Source organism: Antechinus flavipes, chromosome 1 (assembly GCF_016432865.1).
Source record: "Antechinus flavipes isolate AdamAnt ecotype Samford, QLD, Australia chromosome 1, AdamAnt_v2, whole genome shotgun sequence".
Lineage (NCBI taxonomy): Eukaryota > Metazoa > Chordata > Mammalia > Dasyuromorphia > Dasyuridae > Antechinus > Antechinus flavipes.
This window is the reverse complement of record NC_067398.1, coordinates 258,151,061-258,169,173: the sequence shown is the minus strand read 5'-3', so window position 1 is coordinate 258,169,173 and position 18,113 is coordinate 258,151,061. Positions and strand designations below refer to the sequence as shown.

Below are 18,113 nucleotides of genomic sequence, written 5' to 3'. Positions count from 1 at the left end.
AAACCCTGAACTATATGAACACAATTACAAAACTTTTCATATAAATAAATGCAAATCTTAATAATTAGAGAAATACTGTTTTGGGTTTGCTGAACCAAGATGATAAAAATGACAATTCTGCCTAAATTAATCCACTTATTCAATGCCATACCAAACTTTCAAAGAATTATTTTATAGAGTTAGAGGGAAAAATAACAAAATACATCTAAAAGAACAAATGGCCAAGAATATCAAGAATTCACTGAAAAGAAATGTTCAGGAAGGTAGCCTAAGAGTGCCAGATACCAAACTATTTTATAAATTGGAAATCATCAAAACAACTTGATACTCAGAAATAAAGTAAAGGAACAGTTATACAGGTTAGGTACATCATACAAAGTAGTAAATGATCAAAGAATTTGAATTTGGGGGGCAAGAACTTGCCTTTTGATAAACATTTTTGGGAAAACCAGAGAGTAATTTGGCAGAAACCAGGAAAAACCCAACATTTCACAGCATATACTGAAATAGGATCAAAATGTGTATATGATTTAGATGTAAAAAGTGATACCATAAGTAAATTAGGGAAGCAGGAAAAAACTAACTTGATGGATAAAAGAAGAGTTTATGATCAGACATAAAGTAGAGAGGATTATAGGAAAAATAAAATTAATAATTTTAATTCCATGAAACAAAAATATTTTTGCATAAACAAAATCAGTGCAGCCAAAATAGAAGGAAAGTAGAAAACTTAGGAAACAATTTTATGGAAAACTTTTCTAATTAAAGCCAAACAAATTTATAGTCTTTCCCCAATTGATAGATACTGAAAGGCAATTTTCAGAATAAGAAATCAAAGCTATCAATAATTCCAGGACGGAGAGGGGATGCTCTAATTCACTATTGATTTGAGAAATGCAAATTAAAACAACTCTGAGGTACTACTCCTTTACATAGACTAATATGACAGAAAAAGAAAATAAAAAATGCTGGTGGTGATATGGAAAAAGAAATAGATGAAACAATGTACTATTCATGAAATTGTGAATTGGTTCAATGACTCTGGAAAGAGTATAGACCTATGCCCCCAAATTGTGCAACTCCTTTGACCTAAATCACCACTAAATCTGTATCACAAGGATATCAAAGAAAAGGAAAAAGAACCTATTTGATTTTTGTTTATATGTTTTTGTTTTGTTTTTAATTTTTTTATTACATTGGGTTCAAAGGAATTTACCTTCATTCCTTCCAACTCTACATTAGAGAAAGCCACCATTTGACACAAATATATATGTGGAACTATATAAGATGTACATGGTTCCATATATCAGTTCTTTCTCTGGAAGTGGATAACATCTTCCTTCATAAGTCCATCATAATTGATCTGAATATTTATGTGACTCAGAATAGCTTAGTCATTGATTTTTACTCTTCAAACAATACTGCTGTTACTGCATCCAATATTCTCTTATTTCTGCTCATTTTATTCTTCATTATTCATTCAAGTATTTCCAGCTTTTCCTAAAATCAACCTACTTATTTCTTACAACATAGTAGTATTCTATTCCAATTTCATAAATTATATAATATATATAACCATAAACACATCACATAATCACAACTCATTTAGCCATTCCTCAATTGATTGGAATCTCCTAAATTTCCAGTCCTTTGACACCCCTCTCTCCCCCCCCCAAAGAGCTGCTATAAATATTTTAGAACACGTAGGTTATTTTCTTTTTTCCTTGATCACCATGAGAACTAGACCCCAATATTGGTATGTCTTGGTCAAAGGATATAAACATTTTATAACTCCAGATATAATTTATAATTCCAGATTGCTCTTCAAAAGAGTTATATCACTTCATAGTTCTACCAATTGTTTCACAATTTTTACATAGTCTTTCCAACATTTGTCATTTTCCTTTTTTACCATTTTAGCCAATTTGATAGATATGAAATGATTTTTCAAAATTTTTTCAATTTTCATTTCTGTCTATAAAGCCCCTTATTTTTTGCTTCTAATCTTGGCTACATTTGTTTTATTTGTACAAAAAAGCTTTTTTTTAATTTAATGTAATCAAAATTATCCATTTTATATTTCACAATGCTTTTTATCTCTAGTTTAATCATAAGTTTTTCTCCTATCTATGAATCTGATAGGTAACATGTTCCATGTTCTTTCAATTTACTTATGCTATCTCCTTTTATGTTTAGGTCATGTATTCATTTTAACCTCATCTTAGCAAATGGTGTAAGATATGACTCTATACTAGTTTCTGCCAGAGTGTTTTCCAGTTTTCTCATATATTTTTAACAAACAGTGAATTTTTATCCTGAAATCTTACATCTTTCTGTTTATCAAACACAAGATTCATCATTTATTACTGTGTATTACATAATTATTCTATTCCACTGAAGTACCATTCTATTTCCTAGCCGGTATTAGATAGATAGTACTAGATTAAGGCTTCACATACTGGTTGTAAAATGAACTGTATATCTCTCATTCTTTAAGGACTAGCCAGATGTACTCATTATCAGAAGGTTGACCAGTAAGTAATAAATGAGGGTAGAAAATGGAGAAGACACAACAACTAATGAAAGAATCTACTAAGGCAAAAAGGATTGTTGTGTACATTTTTGGAGGCAATACACAAAGATCAAACCACAGATTTTTGAAATATTGAGATAGTATGGGGCCCATAATAGACAATCTTTACAAAATAAATTGAGTCTTGAGACGTTATGTTATGAAGCAAAAATATTCAGGATTTTCTAGCTAGTGTTTGAGTTTCCCCCCCCCCCCCTCCCTGCGCCTCTTTCCTTTTATCTCTCCTACTTTAAAAATTCAGGTTTTAGAAGCCATTTTGCATAATGGGTTCTAGGAGACCTATTTCCATCCAGACCTCAGCTTCATCCCCTTTTCTCAAAGGCAGGAAGGTGATGAAAGTTGCTTTTAACTCTTCTTTTAAAGCACTGGCTTCTTCAATGTGTTTCTTAACTCAAATATACACATGCATATAGGGTATTTTTTCCACTTATAATTATCTATTAACACATGGTTCATAGAAGGATAAAACCCTGACTGGGGAAAAGCTTGAAATCTTTTTTAAGTCCAATTAGATATAACCCTGTTTCTGAATAATAATGGTTAACTGATCAATTATTTGTTTACTGAGTAATAATCAAGGATAAAAATAACAAAAGCAGGATTTATTACTAAATTATCATGGGGTATCTTTGTTTTTAATCACACACTCTAAAAATTATAAAATATGTGATGGTTTCTAGGATACCTCCTTAGGGAAAGAGTAGGAAAGGGAAATGAAAAAAAAAAAAAGTTGAGTAAGAAAAATGTCTTAAAACTGCAATAGAACAGATAATTAGCCAATTAGCATGATTCAAAGTCAGCATAAAGGCAATAAAAAGGGAGAAAATAGATCCTGAACATGGATTGCTAATGGCTTGTGACCAGTATGCTCATAATGCTCACTGGAGAACTATACAAATACTATGTGAGTATGTAGACCTTTGGGATGGAAATGTGTTTTCCTCATATATTTAGAGACAACTGTAATATGGAATGATGTTAAAGTTGGAAAAGTTGCTTCTTTATTCAGTGACAATGGTGAAAACCTGATCCAAATTACTATCCTTAATTTTCTCTGACAACCTCCTCAGTTCTCTCTCCTAAACTCAGAATACCCATTGTGTTCAGAGGCCTATACAGGCGGAATCTAAAATGTTAGTGCAGAGTGTGGTTTTCCTCCCATTTTCTGACAAGAGGGCAAGTATCTGGTTTTTTAAAAATCCACTGATGGCAGTAAGAACAGAGAATCGATGAACAACTGAATGGCTTTACAACTCTATGATAGCTGTAAGGAAGAAAATTAAAGAGGTAGTTTGTGCACTTTAATTAAACAATAAGATCTGACAGACATGAAAGTAGTCACGGTTGAACTTGGAAAATGATACTTAGATTTTGCTCAGAAGCATTCAATGAGAAATCAATGAGACATCAACATTGTTATGCTAAGCAGAAGGCAGCTGCAAATTCTATTGAAAGAGAATGTTACATTTCTACTAGAAGATTTCCCAAGCAAGAACCTTGCATTAAATCTTGACCAGAGTAAACTGTTGAGTTTCCATGAAGCTCCAAAACACCACTTATCTCCCAAATAGGTTGCCTGATGATTGACACCTTAAATTTTAGAGTGAAACTGTCTGACTGGCTGCTGAAGCATCTATCCCTTTTGACAAAGATATATATTCTGTTCTGGGTATTTGCTACCTGAAATTCCACAAGTCAACCTTTTGCTCTTGAGGGGAAAGAGGTTTATGTGTCGTTTATTTGGAAAAGAGAAAATCTCATAAAGACATCTCATACTTTAACTTGGTCTTGTTGCTGGCATGGTTACCATGAAGAAGTGATCTTTAATCTTTAAATGGTCTTAGGTATAATCACAGAAACAGAATCCACAAATCATTATGTTATTGTAACCAATGGAAAAGGTGACATCTTATCCTCATAGCTCCAGATCAGGAAAGGGCACCTAAATAATGAGAAATTTTCAGTGTTTGGGCTATTAAGCATAAAATTAGAGACATTGCTTTTTAGAGTCACCAAGTGGATCAATCTCTGGAAATTCTTCACCAAATATGCTTGGTTACTATCAGCCCAAAGCTCACTCTGAAAACAACCTTTTAAAATAAGTTGGAAGTATAGAACCTGGGGAAATATGCATTTGGATGTCATTAGTTCTCTGTCAGGAGATGGATAAAATACTTCATCATGAGCCCTTTAGAATCACTTTGGCTCATCATCTTGATGAGAGTAGCTAAGACTTTCATATTTGATCATCATAATATTGCTGTTATTGGATACAGTATGACCAAGTACTGGTTTTACTTGCTTCATTTTGTATCAGTTCATATGTCTCCCCAGGTTTTTCTGAAAACACTCTCTCAGCATTTTTTGTAATATAATTATATCCTATCACAATTATGTATCCACAACTTTTTCAGCTATTGTCAAGTTGATAGGCAGCCTCTCAATAGCCAACTCTGCCGCCACAAAAAAGGATACTATAACTATAACTATAACTATAACTATATATATATATATATATATATATATATATATATTACTTATGGGTCCTTTTCCTTTAAAAAAAAATCTTTGGAATGCAGAGCGTCAACTAGGTCATCATTAAGGTTCATTATAGCTCTGAATCTGTGATCCTATGAAGGCTTGATGGGGTACAAATAGGAGGTGAAATGTAGGGGAAAGTATCATGCAATATGGCCCTATGGGGGGAAACAAAATTATTTTACCCTACCCTGAGACATTAGCCCCCAGGAGTAGAGATCCAGGTTCTAGACAAGGCTACTACTTGCAGAACAATGGCTGAGGAAGAATCATGACAAGCTCAAATTCAGGAAAATCTCATCTGATATATAGCTGCAGGAGAAAGAAAGAGAAAGAAGGATATCATCTTATAGCTTTTCATTTTAGCTAACTATTCTTGATAATTTTATTACAAATTAAATTTTTTCAAGTTACTGAAATTTGACAAGTGCCACTAACACTTTTGAAATTCCATGACCTGGTACAAAATTCCAATCACTCTGCCCTACTTAGGTCAAACTAGCATCTGCATTCATTGTTGATTGAAACACATTCTTTCAAGGCCTGGACTCCATATCAGGAAGCTCAATTTTGTTGTTGTTTTTATTCATAAGCATTGAAAATAGGACTCCATTTTTGAGGAAACTTGGATGCTTGCTAAAAAAGAAAATATCCTGGTGTGTAGACACCAGCACATTTCATTTTGTATTCCCTAGAGGAGCTACAGAGTCTAAAAATATCTGTGTTTTCTGTCCTATCCTGAAAAGAGGAAATGTGTACTTTGTTTCATAACATTTTCCACACTACCCTATTTTTGAAAATCTGCATTTTTCCCCACAGGTATTTTTAAAATGCCTTCAGAGATGCAAACTGGAGGGAAATATTTTCATAAAAATATTGTGGAGACTTTGACCATTTTTTGAGCCAACTCTGTGTCCTAACATGCAGTTATAGCCCCTGTGACAATTACATCTGGGAATTAATCATCCAGTCATTAAATGGAATGGAAATATTGAAATAATATTCCATAAACTCATCAAATCTCAGAGATAGAAGAGAATTTAGTGTTTTTATCTAAGATATACTTTTGATGCAGGGCCTAGTCTACAATATCCCTGACAAAGCAGTTCAATCTATGCTAGAAGACCTCCAGGGATTGAGAAACACACTACTTACCAAGGCAGTACATTCTATTTTGAAAAGATTCTAATTGTTAGGGGTGTGTGTGTGTGTGTGTGTGTGTGTGTGTGTGTGTGTGAGAGAGAGAGAGAGAGAGAGAGAGAGAGAGAGAGAGAGAGAGAAGAGAGAGAGAGAGAGAGAGAGAGAGAGAGAGAGCGTGTCAGACAGAGAGAGAGAGAGAAACAGAAAGGAGAAAGAGAATGGCAGGAAAGAGAGAAGAGAGAAAGACAGAGAGAAAAAAGACTGGGCCAACGTTGGATACACAGAGAGATACAGAAGTGAAAGAAGGGAGATTCAGCTAATGTTGGCACCTTTGCAGCTTCTACCTCTGTGGCCAAACTGAACAAATTTAATTTGTTTTTCCACGAAGCAGCCTCCCAAGGACAAATATCACCCCCAGAAATTTTCTTTCTTTCCAATGAAATATATTTCTATATTAATCATGTTGTGAAGGAAAACACAGACTTCTCTTATCACCTCCCCCTCCCATCAAAAAAAAAAAAAAACCCACAAGAAAAAGGAAGGGGTTCTTTGTTTTAAGTATGCTTTGATTTGCATTCAGACTCCATTTTTTAAATTCTGGAGGTGATAATCTTTTTTTTTTTTTTATCGTAAGTCCTTTGGAATTATCTTAGATAATTTTATTTCTGAGAACAGCTAAATCATTCACAGGTAATCATTGCACCAAATTGTTGCTTAATGTTGATTCTGTTTACTTCACTTTGCCTGAATTCTTGTAAGTCCAGGTTTTTTTTTAATTATCTTACTTCTTTTTTTAATAGCACAATAATATTTTTTCAAAATCCTAGACCACAATGTGTTCAGTCATTCCCTGATTCATCCCTTCAATTTCCAGTTCTTTGATATCAAAAAAAGTTTTGTACAAATAAGTCCTCTTTTTAAAATCTCTTTGCCATACAGACCTACTAGTGTTATTGCCAGGTCAAAAGGCATATAGAGTTTTATAACTTTTATGGCATAGTTCCAAACTGTTTTCCAGATTGTTAGATCAGTTCATAACTCCACTAACAGAGCATCAGTGTCTCAATTTTCCCACATCCTTGCCAACATTTATCAATTTCCTTTTCTGTCATGCTAGTCAATCTCATAGAGATGAAGTTATCCCTCAGATTTTACTTCATTTTTCTCAAATCAATAATGATTTAGAGCATTTTTCACATGACTATAGAAAGCTTTGGTTTTTTTTTAGCTGAAAACTTCCTGTCTATGTCATTTGACCATTTATCAGCAGAGGAATGACTTGTATTCTTATAAATTTGACAAATTTACTTATATATTTGTGAAATTAGGCTTTTTTTCAGGAAAACTTGAAATTTTTTTTTCTAGTTTACTATTTTCCTTCTGATTTTAGTTGTGTAAGTTTTATTTCTGCAAAAGATTTTAAATTTAATTTTATCAAGAATATCCCATCATAGTCAACTCATATCCGTGCTCTCTCTTCCTCTATGTATATCCTTCTGTCTTAATAATGAAAAAGTTCTTAGGAATGACAAAAATCGTCTTCCATATAGGAATGTAAACAACTTAACCATATCAAGTTCCTTATGATTTCTGTTTCTATCATGTTAACCATGTTTACTTTTTTATGCATTTCTTTAGTCCTGTATTTAAAAATCAAATTTTCTATTCAACCCTAATCTTTTCATAGAAATTCTTGAAAGACCTCCATTTCATTAAATGTCAACTTTTCTCATAGGATTATACCCACTTTTGCTTAATAGATTGTAATCCTAGCCCCTTGTTTTCTGGAAAATCACATTCCAAGTGCTCCAATCCTGTAGTGTGCAAACTGCTTAATCTTGTGTGATCCTCACTGGAGCTCCACAATATCTGAACAATTTGTTTCTGGCTGTTTGCAATATTTTTGCCTTGACTTGGAGTTCTGGAATTTGGGGGTTTTCACAGGGATTTTCATTTGGGGATCTCTTTAAGGAAGTGTTTGGCACATATTTTCAATGTCTATTTTACTCTCTGGTTCTAGGATTTTGAAATGATTTTATTTGATAATTTCTTAAAGTATGATATTTAAGTCCTTTTTTGATCATAACTTTATATTAGTCCAATAATTCTTAAGTTATTTCTTTTGGATTTATTTTCCAGGAAAGTTATCTATTATTTCACATTTTCTTCATTTTGTGTCTTGATGTCTCACAGAGTCCTTAATTTCTAATTGCCCAATTCTAAATTTTAAGAAATTATTTTTTTCAGTGAGATTTTATGCCTTCTTTTTTCATTTGTCCAATTATGCTTTTTAAGAAGTTCTTTTCTTCAGTTAATTTTTTTCTATTTGGTAATTTCTGCTATTTAAAATGTTCTTTCAGGGGACTTTTGTGCATATTTTTAGCCTATTCTGTTTTTTAAGATGTTATTTTTTGGGTCCTGAGACCATTCCATTTGTTTTTCTTTTAGGCTTTGGATATAGCAGTTTTGATAATGTTTTCTTCTTTTGAGTTTATGTCTTGCCTGTCACCATAGTTACTTTCTATGGTCAACTTCATTTTTGGTTATTCATTTTTCTACCTATTTCTTAACATTTATTTTTATGTTAAAGTTGAGCTCTGTTTCCAAGGTTGGAAAGGGCACTCCCAAGCTTCAGGTATTTTGTGCAGAGCTTGTTCTCTAAGTTTTCACATTCTTCCAAGATAGGATCATCTAAGAAAAGTGTTCACTACTCTCCCAGCCTGTTGTCTGTTTTGTGTGTTACCAAAAGCACTCTTTTAATTCCCTAGAACTGTGAACAGGGTTCCTGCTGTCCTTCAGCTACAAGCTCTGGTGTGCTAGTACTCCTCCCCAGCCTAGGACTGTAACTCAGGACGGCAGCCTAGATCCCTATATGAGCAATGCAATAGAATCCTATACCCAGTGTCAGCAAAGGAACCTGAATCTCCTGACCAGTTATCTGACCTCCATACTGCCTGTGGGCTAAGAACTCTAGAAGCCACTACCATTGCTGCTGTTGATTCAGGAGACTTAAAGCTTGCTGCTGATTTGCTGGCATGGCACTTAGGTCTGTGCTGGACCATCATTCTCACCCTGGTTTGGCAAACCTTTCCTGCCAAGTTGTCTTGGGATAGAAAATTGTTTTAACCCTTCCTTTTTTGGGTGCTGAATCTTGCATTGATTAAAGTTCTTCAATCTTCCAAAGTTACTTGTTTTTACTAGGTTACTCTTATTGTGTGAATTGTTCTGATGCTGCTCACTTCATTCTTCATCACTTCAGGAAAGTCTTCCCAGGTTTCTCTGAAATCATTCCCTTGATCATTTCTTTTAGAATTCCATTAAATTTACATCCCATGAATTGTTCATCCATTTCCAAAATAATGCATATCTCTCATCTTCTAGTACTTTGATACAAATAAATATATAAATATTTCTTAAATGTCTTCAAACACATTCTTTACACCACTTCTTTCTAATCAGTCCTTGTTTTTAATGTGTTGAAGCTCATGACCATCATGTGTCTCTCTACTGTTCTTTCAATGATTTTCAGTTTTGATTTTTCAGAAACTGTACTGTTCTATGACTTATACATACATACCATCTTACTAGAAGCACCATAATTTTGATATTAAAAAGTTGATATTAAGGAGATTGGGATCTTCTAAAGAACTTTGCAATATCCCAAAGATAATATAGACTACTACAACTCTTTCCCTGTTTATATATAGTCACTTCATGGAATGCCTTCCCCTTCCTTAACATAAATTCTATTTATACTTTGTATTCCACTTCCTCCATGAAGTCTTCTTTCTCTGATCTTGCTGATACTCTTCCCACTTTTGCTGACCTCTTATAATCTTTGTAGTATTATATGTCAGTTAAATAGCAGCTGCATATGTTTTTACATGTTTGTATGTTTTATTTACCTAAATAGATTATAATCTCACTGAAAGCTAGCACCACATAGTAAATGTCAATATATTAGGGATAAAGAAGAGATATTCCAGCTTCTAATTCATTCCTTTTTCTCTCCCTCTTCACCTCTATCACCTGACTTCCCTGGCCATGTTCTCTCCAACTCTTATTAAATTCTTATTAAAGAGCTTTCTACAGAACTAAGAAGTTGTGATTTGCTGAAGGTCACATGGTCAGTATGTGTCAAAAGCAAAGGTACTTTATCTAGTACCTCACACTGTATCTGTACTTCTTTGAAATAATCAATCAATGCAACCCAACTAAACAAACATTCATTAAGCACCTACGATTTGCAAGGCACTGTGATTGACATTCAAGATATTGAGGAAAAAAAAATCAAAACAGGCCCTGACTTCTTACATTCAGCTAAGGGGATGTAACATGTACATCAGTAAGTAAATGCACTTCAATGTCAAAATAATTTCAACAGGGAGAAGAGTACAATCCATAAATATTTGCTGAATGAATGAATGATTGACAGATCCTCATTAGAACTCTTCTAAAGTGACCTGAGAGGATTGGGTCTTATTGAATGAATGTCTAGGGATACCTCTGAGGAAAATGCTAGATTTTCCCAGATACCAAGCTGCTATGATGTCTAGGCCAGATGTTGTCTGATTTAAAACAGAGGTCACCTAGTCTAATCCTCTCATTTTGCATATGAAGCAATTGAGGGAGAGAGAGAGACAGAGACATAGAGTGAGGGAGAGAGACAGACAGAGACAGACAGACAGAGAAGAGACAGAGAGACCAAGACAGAGACCGAGAGAGACAGAGACATAGAGAGACAGAAACAGAGAACAAGAATGACAGAGAATGACTTACACAAGATCACATGACTTTTAAGTGGCAGAGCAGGGATTTGAACCAATAATTGATAGAGCACTGGACTGAGAATCAGGAAAATGAATCTTCCTGAGTTCAAATCTGGCCTCAGACACTTATTAGCTGTGTAACTCTGGGCAATTCATTTAACCCCGTTTTTCTTAGTTTCTTCATTTATAAAATGAGCTGGAAAAGGAAATGGCAAAACACTCCAGTATCCTAGCTAAGAAAACCTCAAATGGGGTCACAAAGTGTTGAACACAACCTCTGACTCCAACCCTTTCTTACTGGGATATTTCCTCCCAGCCACCAACTCTTGGTGGCCTACTAACTAAAATCTAGGCAGAGCCACATGTGCCCCTGGCAGAGCCACATGTGCCCCTGGCAGATTCAGTTTGTTGGCAGTCAGAAGTGTAGGGTTCCACTCCTGTGTGCATCCAGTCATCTTTCTTCTGTTAGCTGCTCAGAGGCGACCCAAGGCCTGTTCCCCAACCAATGGGCTCACAAACCCATGTCCTTGTATACAAGGTGAGAATATTTAGCATCTCTGTGAATCTCTTCCTCTGCATATCATGGCTTTCCTGTCATTAGAGCTGATAGTGTCCCAACTGCTGACAAGATGAGTTGGCAAGCGAGAAGACATTGGAAAGAGATTTGCATTGAGAGGCAGGTCTGGGTTCCAGAATGGGCCTGATCTGGGCAAAGCTGCCTGCCATTTTAGGCACCATGGCAGGGCATTAGGACACAATTAATAACAATGACCTGGCACTTGGGATTTTTCTATTGACATCGCAAGAGGTAATTTTGCGCCTCTTTCTGTTCTCATTACAATCTGTGTCACCAGAATGGACACATTCAGAACCATTTCCTGCTCTCGTTATATTATTTGCCAGGAGTAGGAGAAATTGAGACTATGTAATGAGAAGGCAGGGATTGGGCATTTTCAAGCAGTAGCAACTTGTTCTCTTGATGAAGATTGTAATTGAAACCTAATTGACTGGAAAATTAACCCATTCTTAGAGAGCTTTATATCCTCTTCTGCATCCCTTGAGACTGGGATGTTCAGGACAGGGGGTGTCTGCTGGACCAGTGCCCATATGTAAAGAGTGAGCTAAACCCTTCTAACTGGTGGCAGTTGCCTGTATACTAGGAGCTGTATAGCAGCAATTTGCCCCTTGGTCTTGATCAATGGTTCTACAGCAAAGGTCCACTGACCCTCCAAAAAATCGAGGATTAGAATTCAGAGGATCAGTAAACCTAAATTGGGAAGCGAGGATTTTATTTTTATTTTTATTATGGTTTGTTTTGTAATCCTATGTGCTTTATTTTATGCATTTAAAATATTATTTTGGTGTCCATAGGCTTCTCCAGATTTCAGAAAGGGTCCTTAATGAACAAACAAAGGACCAAGACTGGTTTAGAGTAACTAGGTGATGCTATGTATAGAATTCCAAATTTGGAGTCAGAAGCACCTGAATTCAAATTCTGCCTCAGATATTTCTTAGCTGTGTTGCCCTGAGCAAGTCATTTGAGGTCTCTCAGCCTCAGTTTCCTCAACTGTAGAATGGGAATAATTACTTCATAAAGTTGTATTAAGAATTAGATGTGATAATATAAAATGCTTTGCCAAAAGTAAAATATAAAGGCTAATCATTTCCTCTTCCTTCTCCTCCTTTTCCTCCTCCTCCTTCATTATTGATTATTATTATAATGAAATGGCAGAATTCCCTTTGGCTTCTTTTATTATAGCACAAAGTCAACGACAGCCTGGTAACTGTCTTGACCATTCATCAGGTCAAGAAGGTGTTATACTTCCACTGAAAAACATTGAAAATGAGTGGATTGACATTCTCTTGTCAAAAGGAGAGGGTTAATGACCCAGTGAGATGATCAGTCAGAGAGACAGAATGAAGGCTCATTTGAAGCATGACACTGAGCTAATTACTTAGCCCATGGCTGGGTCCTGTCAAGAATCATCATTGGTTTGACATTTAATACTCTCTGCAATTTGGCTCCCACCTACCTTTTCAGGTTTATGGCACATTACTTCTCCTCCTGGATTTTCTCCATTCTAAGCAAACTGGCCCTTGGGTTGTTCACGCTGGATGATGTGCCATCTCCCAACACTGTGAAGTCTCTCTCCTATACCTGGAATGCACTCGTTTTCTCTCCCCTGCTTCCTGGAATATCTACTTTGCTTCCAAAAACAATTTAGCACTCTCTCCTTTGAAAATCACTTTGCTTTTTTTTTGCTATTTTCTCTAGTAATTTGCTCATGTCTGATTATGTGTTCCACCTTTCCCCATATACAACATATAAGCTAATATAGGATCAGAACTGAATTAAGTTTTATGGGCCATAAAATAACAGTTGAAGAGACAGGATTGTCTACTGAATAGAATGCCTGACTTAGAGTCAGGAATCAGGTCAGATCTAACCTCTGCCACTTATTAACTGCATAACCTTGGGTTATCTACTTCATTGTGCTTCAGATAACTAACTCCCTAGATTTTACTGACCAAGTTGTAGATAGGTCACAATCTCAACTGGTAGAATATTGTACCAGGAGTTCCCACTACTGAAGAAATCATAGATTCTTCACCTATCTGTCTATAAGTTAATAATTATATTTCAACTAGAGACATATAAGCAAGACCACAGTAAAGGGATGCTAAGTGGAATCTCGGTCTCTCATATTGGCTTTTGGCTGCTTCTCATAAGTGTCCTAACCTTGCTTTCCCATGAAGGGGAGACTCACTGTTCAGTCCTAGATCTTATTAAAAAAAAAAAAAAACCAACAAAATATTTCACGAAAATATGGGTAGTCTTGGCCATTATAGATTTCACAGGATCATAGATTTATAGAAGAGATCATAGAAATCATCTAATCTATTTCTCCCTATTTACAAATAAGGAAAATGAAGCTATCTGAGAGAAATGGTGGATTATTGAAGGTTCCCATATGTAGTAAATATGAGAAGTATAATTTGAAAGTTTTCTCCCTCTTTTTTGCAAGGCAATTGGAGTTTAAGTGACTTATCTCAGGTCACACAGCTAGGAAGTTTCAAAGGTCTGAAGCTACATTTGAACTCATATCCTCCAGAATCCAATGCTCCATCCACTGCACTATTTCACTGACACGGAGAATTATAATTTGAACCACATGTTTTCTGACTCCAATCAAGACCATTCCATTCTACCCTGCTGCCTCCTCAGTCCCTCCTCCTCTTCTTAATCAGGGTATTCTAGATCTCTTGGAGGGACCTTATACTCTCTTGCTCATTCTAGCATTCCATAGAATAGGTGGAATAAGAGTTATATATTTCACTAAGTTCCACCCAAAATAATTGCCATTCTAAATTAAAAAGAAGTCCCTTGAGGGACTGAATTCTATCATGTTTTTTAACCTTTAGGAAGAGACATTAAAAAAATCAGTATATGTATATAGGTAGGGGCAGGAAGGAAAGATGAGTTTGGGGGGAAGAAAAGGATATGGAAAGGCCAAGCCAGGAAAATTTGACCAGAAAATGAATGTGTGGATAAAGCTTCCTCCCAATAAATAACAGCTCTATGTTTTGAAGTGGTGTTTTGGTTGTGAATAGTAAGGGAAAATAATTCTTAACAGAATAACTGTATAACAGATGGCACAAAAATTTCAAAGAAATCTAAGCCATCTTTTTTAGCAGAACAAGAAACAAATTCATAAGATCTGAAAGTGACATCAAAAATGCATTTTTTTTCCTATTGAAAAAGTAGATCAGTTTTAGATTGTACTGGTATTTTATAGATTGTTTTCTAATGAGGACTTCTGATGCTCAGTTTTGCATTCTTATTTCATTCTATTATATGGCCCAATTCTTTTTATTCATTTTGTTTTAATTTTATTTTTGAAAGGATCAGAGAGAAGGAGGGAGGGAGGGAGGAGAGAAGAAAGGAATGAAGGAGGGAGGGAAGGAAGGAAGGAGGAAGGGAAAGAAGGGGCGAAGGAAGGAAGGAAAGAGAGATGGCAGGAAGGAAGGAAGGGAAGAAGGAAGGAAGGAAGGGGGAAGGAAGGAGGGAGGGAGGGAGCGAGGGAAGGAAGGAAAAAAAGGAAGGAGGGAAGGAAGGAAGGAGGAAAGGAAGGAAGGAAGGAGGGAGGAAAGGAAGGAAGGAAGGAGGGAAGGAAGGAAGGAGGGAGGGAAGAAAGGAGGGAGGGAGAGAAGGAAGGAAGGAAGGAAAGAGGAAAGGATGGAAAGAAGGAGAGAGGGAGGAAGGAAGAGAGAAAAGAAAAAATGAGAAAGCAAGCAAGCAAGAAATCAGTAAACTAAGCCAATATTTCAACTGAATCTGATAATATATCTAGTAATTTGTATCTGTAGGACCTTACCTTTGTCTTTTGAATCAACTCACAGCTAAAATCTTGAACTTAAGTTTGTCAGCTTTAGCCTTTATAGTGCAATCAGTCCACTTGAATTTATTTTAGCTCATACTCTTGGCACTGATGGTGGAGCAGTTACATTTTAAATGCTTACTGAGCAAAAGTACAAAGCTAATGAGGTGTTCGACAGGTTAAATGTGGAGATAATTCTTTTATAGGCTGTAAATTGTATATGGATATTTTTGATGAGATTTACTTGTTGGAATTCAGATAGGGCTTCTTGAAATACTGTTACATGTGCATTATCTTCACTGTAAAGATGACTTATTGTTTCCTCATTTGCAATGAAGAACCCAGGCTCACCTGCATAATGTTTTATGATGCTTCATTATGGCATGGAGAAAAAACTGATTAAGTACATGCCAATGGAACTTAAGTGTGGGAAGATCTTAGGAAGATGGAGGGTCTTTGGGTAGCAGACTATATGAACAGTGCCCAAGGACTAGCCTAGTTCAGAGAGGCTTATCAACCAAATAGACCAAAAAATTATAGAATTTGAGGGCCACATTAATGACATCTTGGAGGCTATCTAGTGCAACCAACACATTTTACAAATGAGGAAATTAAGGCCTATAGAGAAAAATAACTTCCCAGTATCACAGAGATAGTAAATATCAGACTTAGAACCCAGGTTCTCTAATTACAAAGGCAGTGCTCTTTCCATACTCTGCCAGGGAGAAACAAGAACCATTTCTATGAATCCTAGTTTTGTATAGAATGAATTCTACTCAGAAGTCTTTTCAGGGAAAATTGCTCAAATGATGGCAAACAACTAAATAGTGGAGTGATGAGGAAGAAGTCAGGGAAGGAGCAAAATTGTCAAATTGAAAAGAGCTGCATAAACTCATTATATCAGAGAAATAAATAGAAGTAATGGATCGGCTCTTATTAGATAAATGTGTTCCATCTCAATAATGACAGGTACTTGGAAGGATAATTCATTTTGATTCTTACAGAGCAACACATCTCTCCCATATCTAGTCAGGTACCAAGTCCTGCAAATTTTCTTGAATAATCCCTTCTCTTTGATCTCACTTTTATAATTCTGGTCTAAGTGGGGTATATGGGAAGATTAGCACCTCTGATATGAAGGCCTGATGAGCCTTTTTCAGGGCTGCTCAGATCCTTTTGCAGTCCACCTTCAATTCTCATTTGTAGCTCCAGGAAGCTGTAGCAGGCACAGTGGCCACTCTGCTAAAACTGTCTCAGCATATATCTAAAGCATGTTGAGAGTAATCAGTAGGCCTTGAATCCATCAGTGAATTAAGGAAACATCTCCCCGAACATGTGAAGACTTCCCCCAGGAGAAAGAGCAGGCAAGAGAAATTTGTTCCAATGGTCATAAAGGCAGGTGAAACCATGGAGCACTTAGAACTTGATTAGACATCAAAGATCCCTAAATCATACTGCAACCAGGATTATCACTAGTCATCCTGACTTTTGTTTTGCCACTGAAATTTATTGCCTGGAAAAAAGAGAGAGATTGACAACTGCCTCAACTATATGCAATTCATATACAAATCAAGACATCACCTGTGATATTTTAGTCTTTTTTGAAATGAAGGACAAATAATATTTTGGGCTAAGTGCTCAGCATTTCACTCTGGGACTATTACAATAATCCTCTCAATTGGCTTCTTCCTTAATTCATTCTATACTTCACTTCCTAATATACTGCTGTCTTTATATTATCTTTCTGCTCAAGAACCAACAAAAACTACCTCTTGTCCCTTAAATCAAATCCACTCTCCAGCCTAGCATTCAAGAGTCTTTAGCAGGAAGATGAGTCTTTCTGTGCTTAAGGGATCCCTCCCCTCAACATATATGATAAATACACCTTAACTTCCTTCTGTGCACTCTGGTTTCAAAGAATAAATCATTTCATGCAGCTACTATGTTACATAAGATGTTACTTCTTTCCTTCCTCTTCCTTCTCCTCCACCTCTCCCCTCCCCACTTCCCCTTCCTTTTTCCCCTCCCAATTTCCTCTCTCCTTTTCTCACTTCCTCTCCTCTCCCAATTCTTTCCTCTCTTCTCTTTTCCTCTCTTCTCCTCCTCTCCCCTCATGTACATAAAATGATCTTCCAAGATGCTGAGGTCTGTTATGGATTGTGGTGACTTTTTTATGTCTGATTTGGGTCAATAGTGTGGCCAAAGTCTGTCTCAGACCTCTACATCACTAAGGAAGATGCTCTTGGGACTATATAAAGACATTTATCATCTGGAGCATTCAATGATTGTGTAAATACAAAGTCATGAAAAGTCTCTGCGTAATCCTAGTGAATTAGAATCCTGAAATTTTACTTTTGTTAAGATGCCTCAAGAGCAAATTTACATTCTAGAAATTTTCTAAAGATATCCTCCTTCATTTTCCATCACAGTATTTTTAACTCTGAATTAATAGGAAAAAATTATTTCTCCTTCAAATTTAACACACTTACCCTTCCTTTCAATTTATTTAACTTCTGTTATAGAGACCAGTCAAATTCAAATTTTAAAAAAAATGGGTCCCTTGCAGTAGAATATAGACTTAGAAAAACACAAATTAACATTATCTATGTTTTATTCTACTTTTATTATGTTAAACACTTCCCAATTACATTTCAATCTGATGCAGTTTTCCCTCCAGAGTTTTATAGACCATAA

At 35.7% G+C, this 18,113-nt stretch overlaps 1 pseudogene; it reads right to left on the bottom strand.

The window, feature by feature from the left end:
* LOC127545206 (serine/threonine-protein phosphatase 2A regulatory subunit B'' subunit beta-like) overlaps window positions 1–9,333 on the bottom strand; it is a 155,423-nt pseudogene extending 146,090 nt beyond the window's left edge.
* Window positions 9,334–18,113: the final 8,780 nt, after the last annotated feature.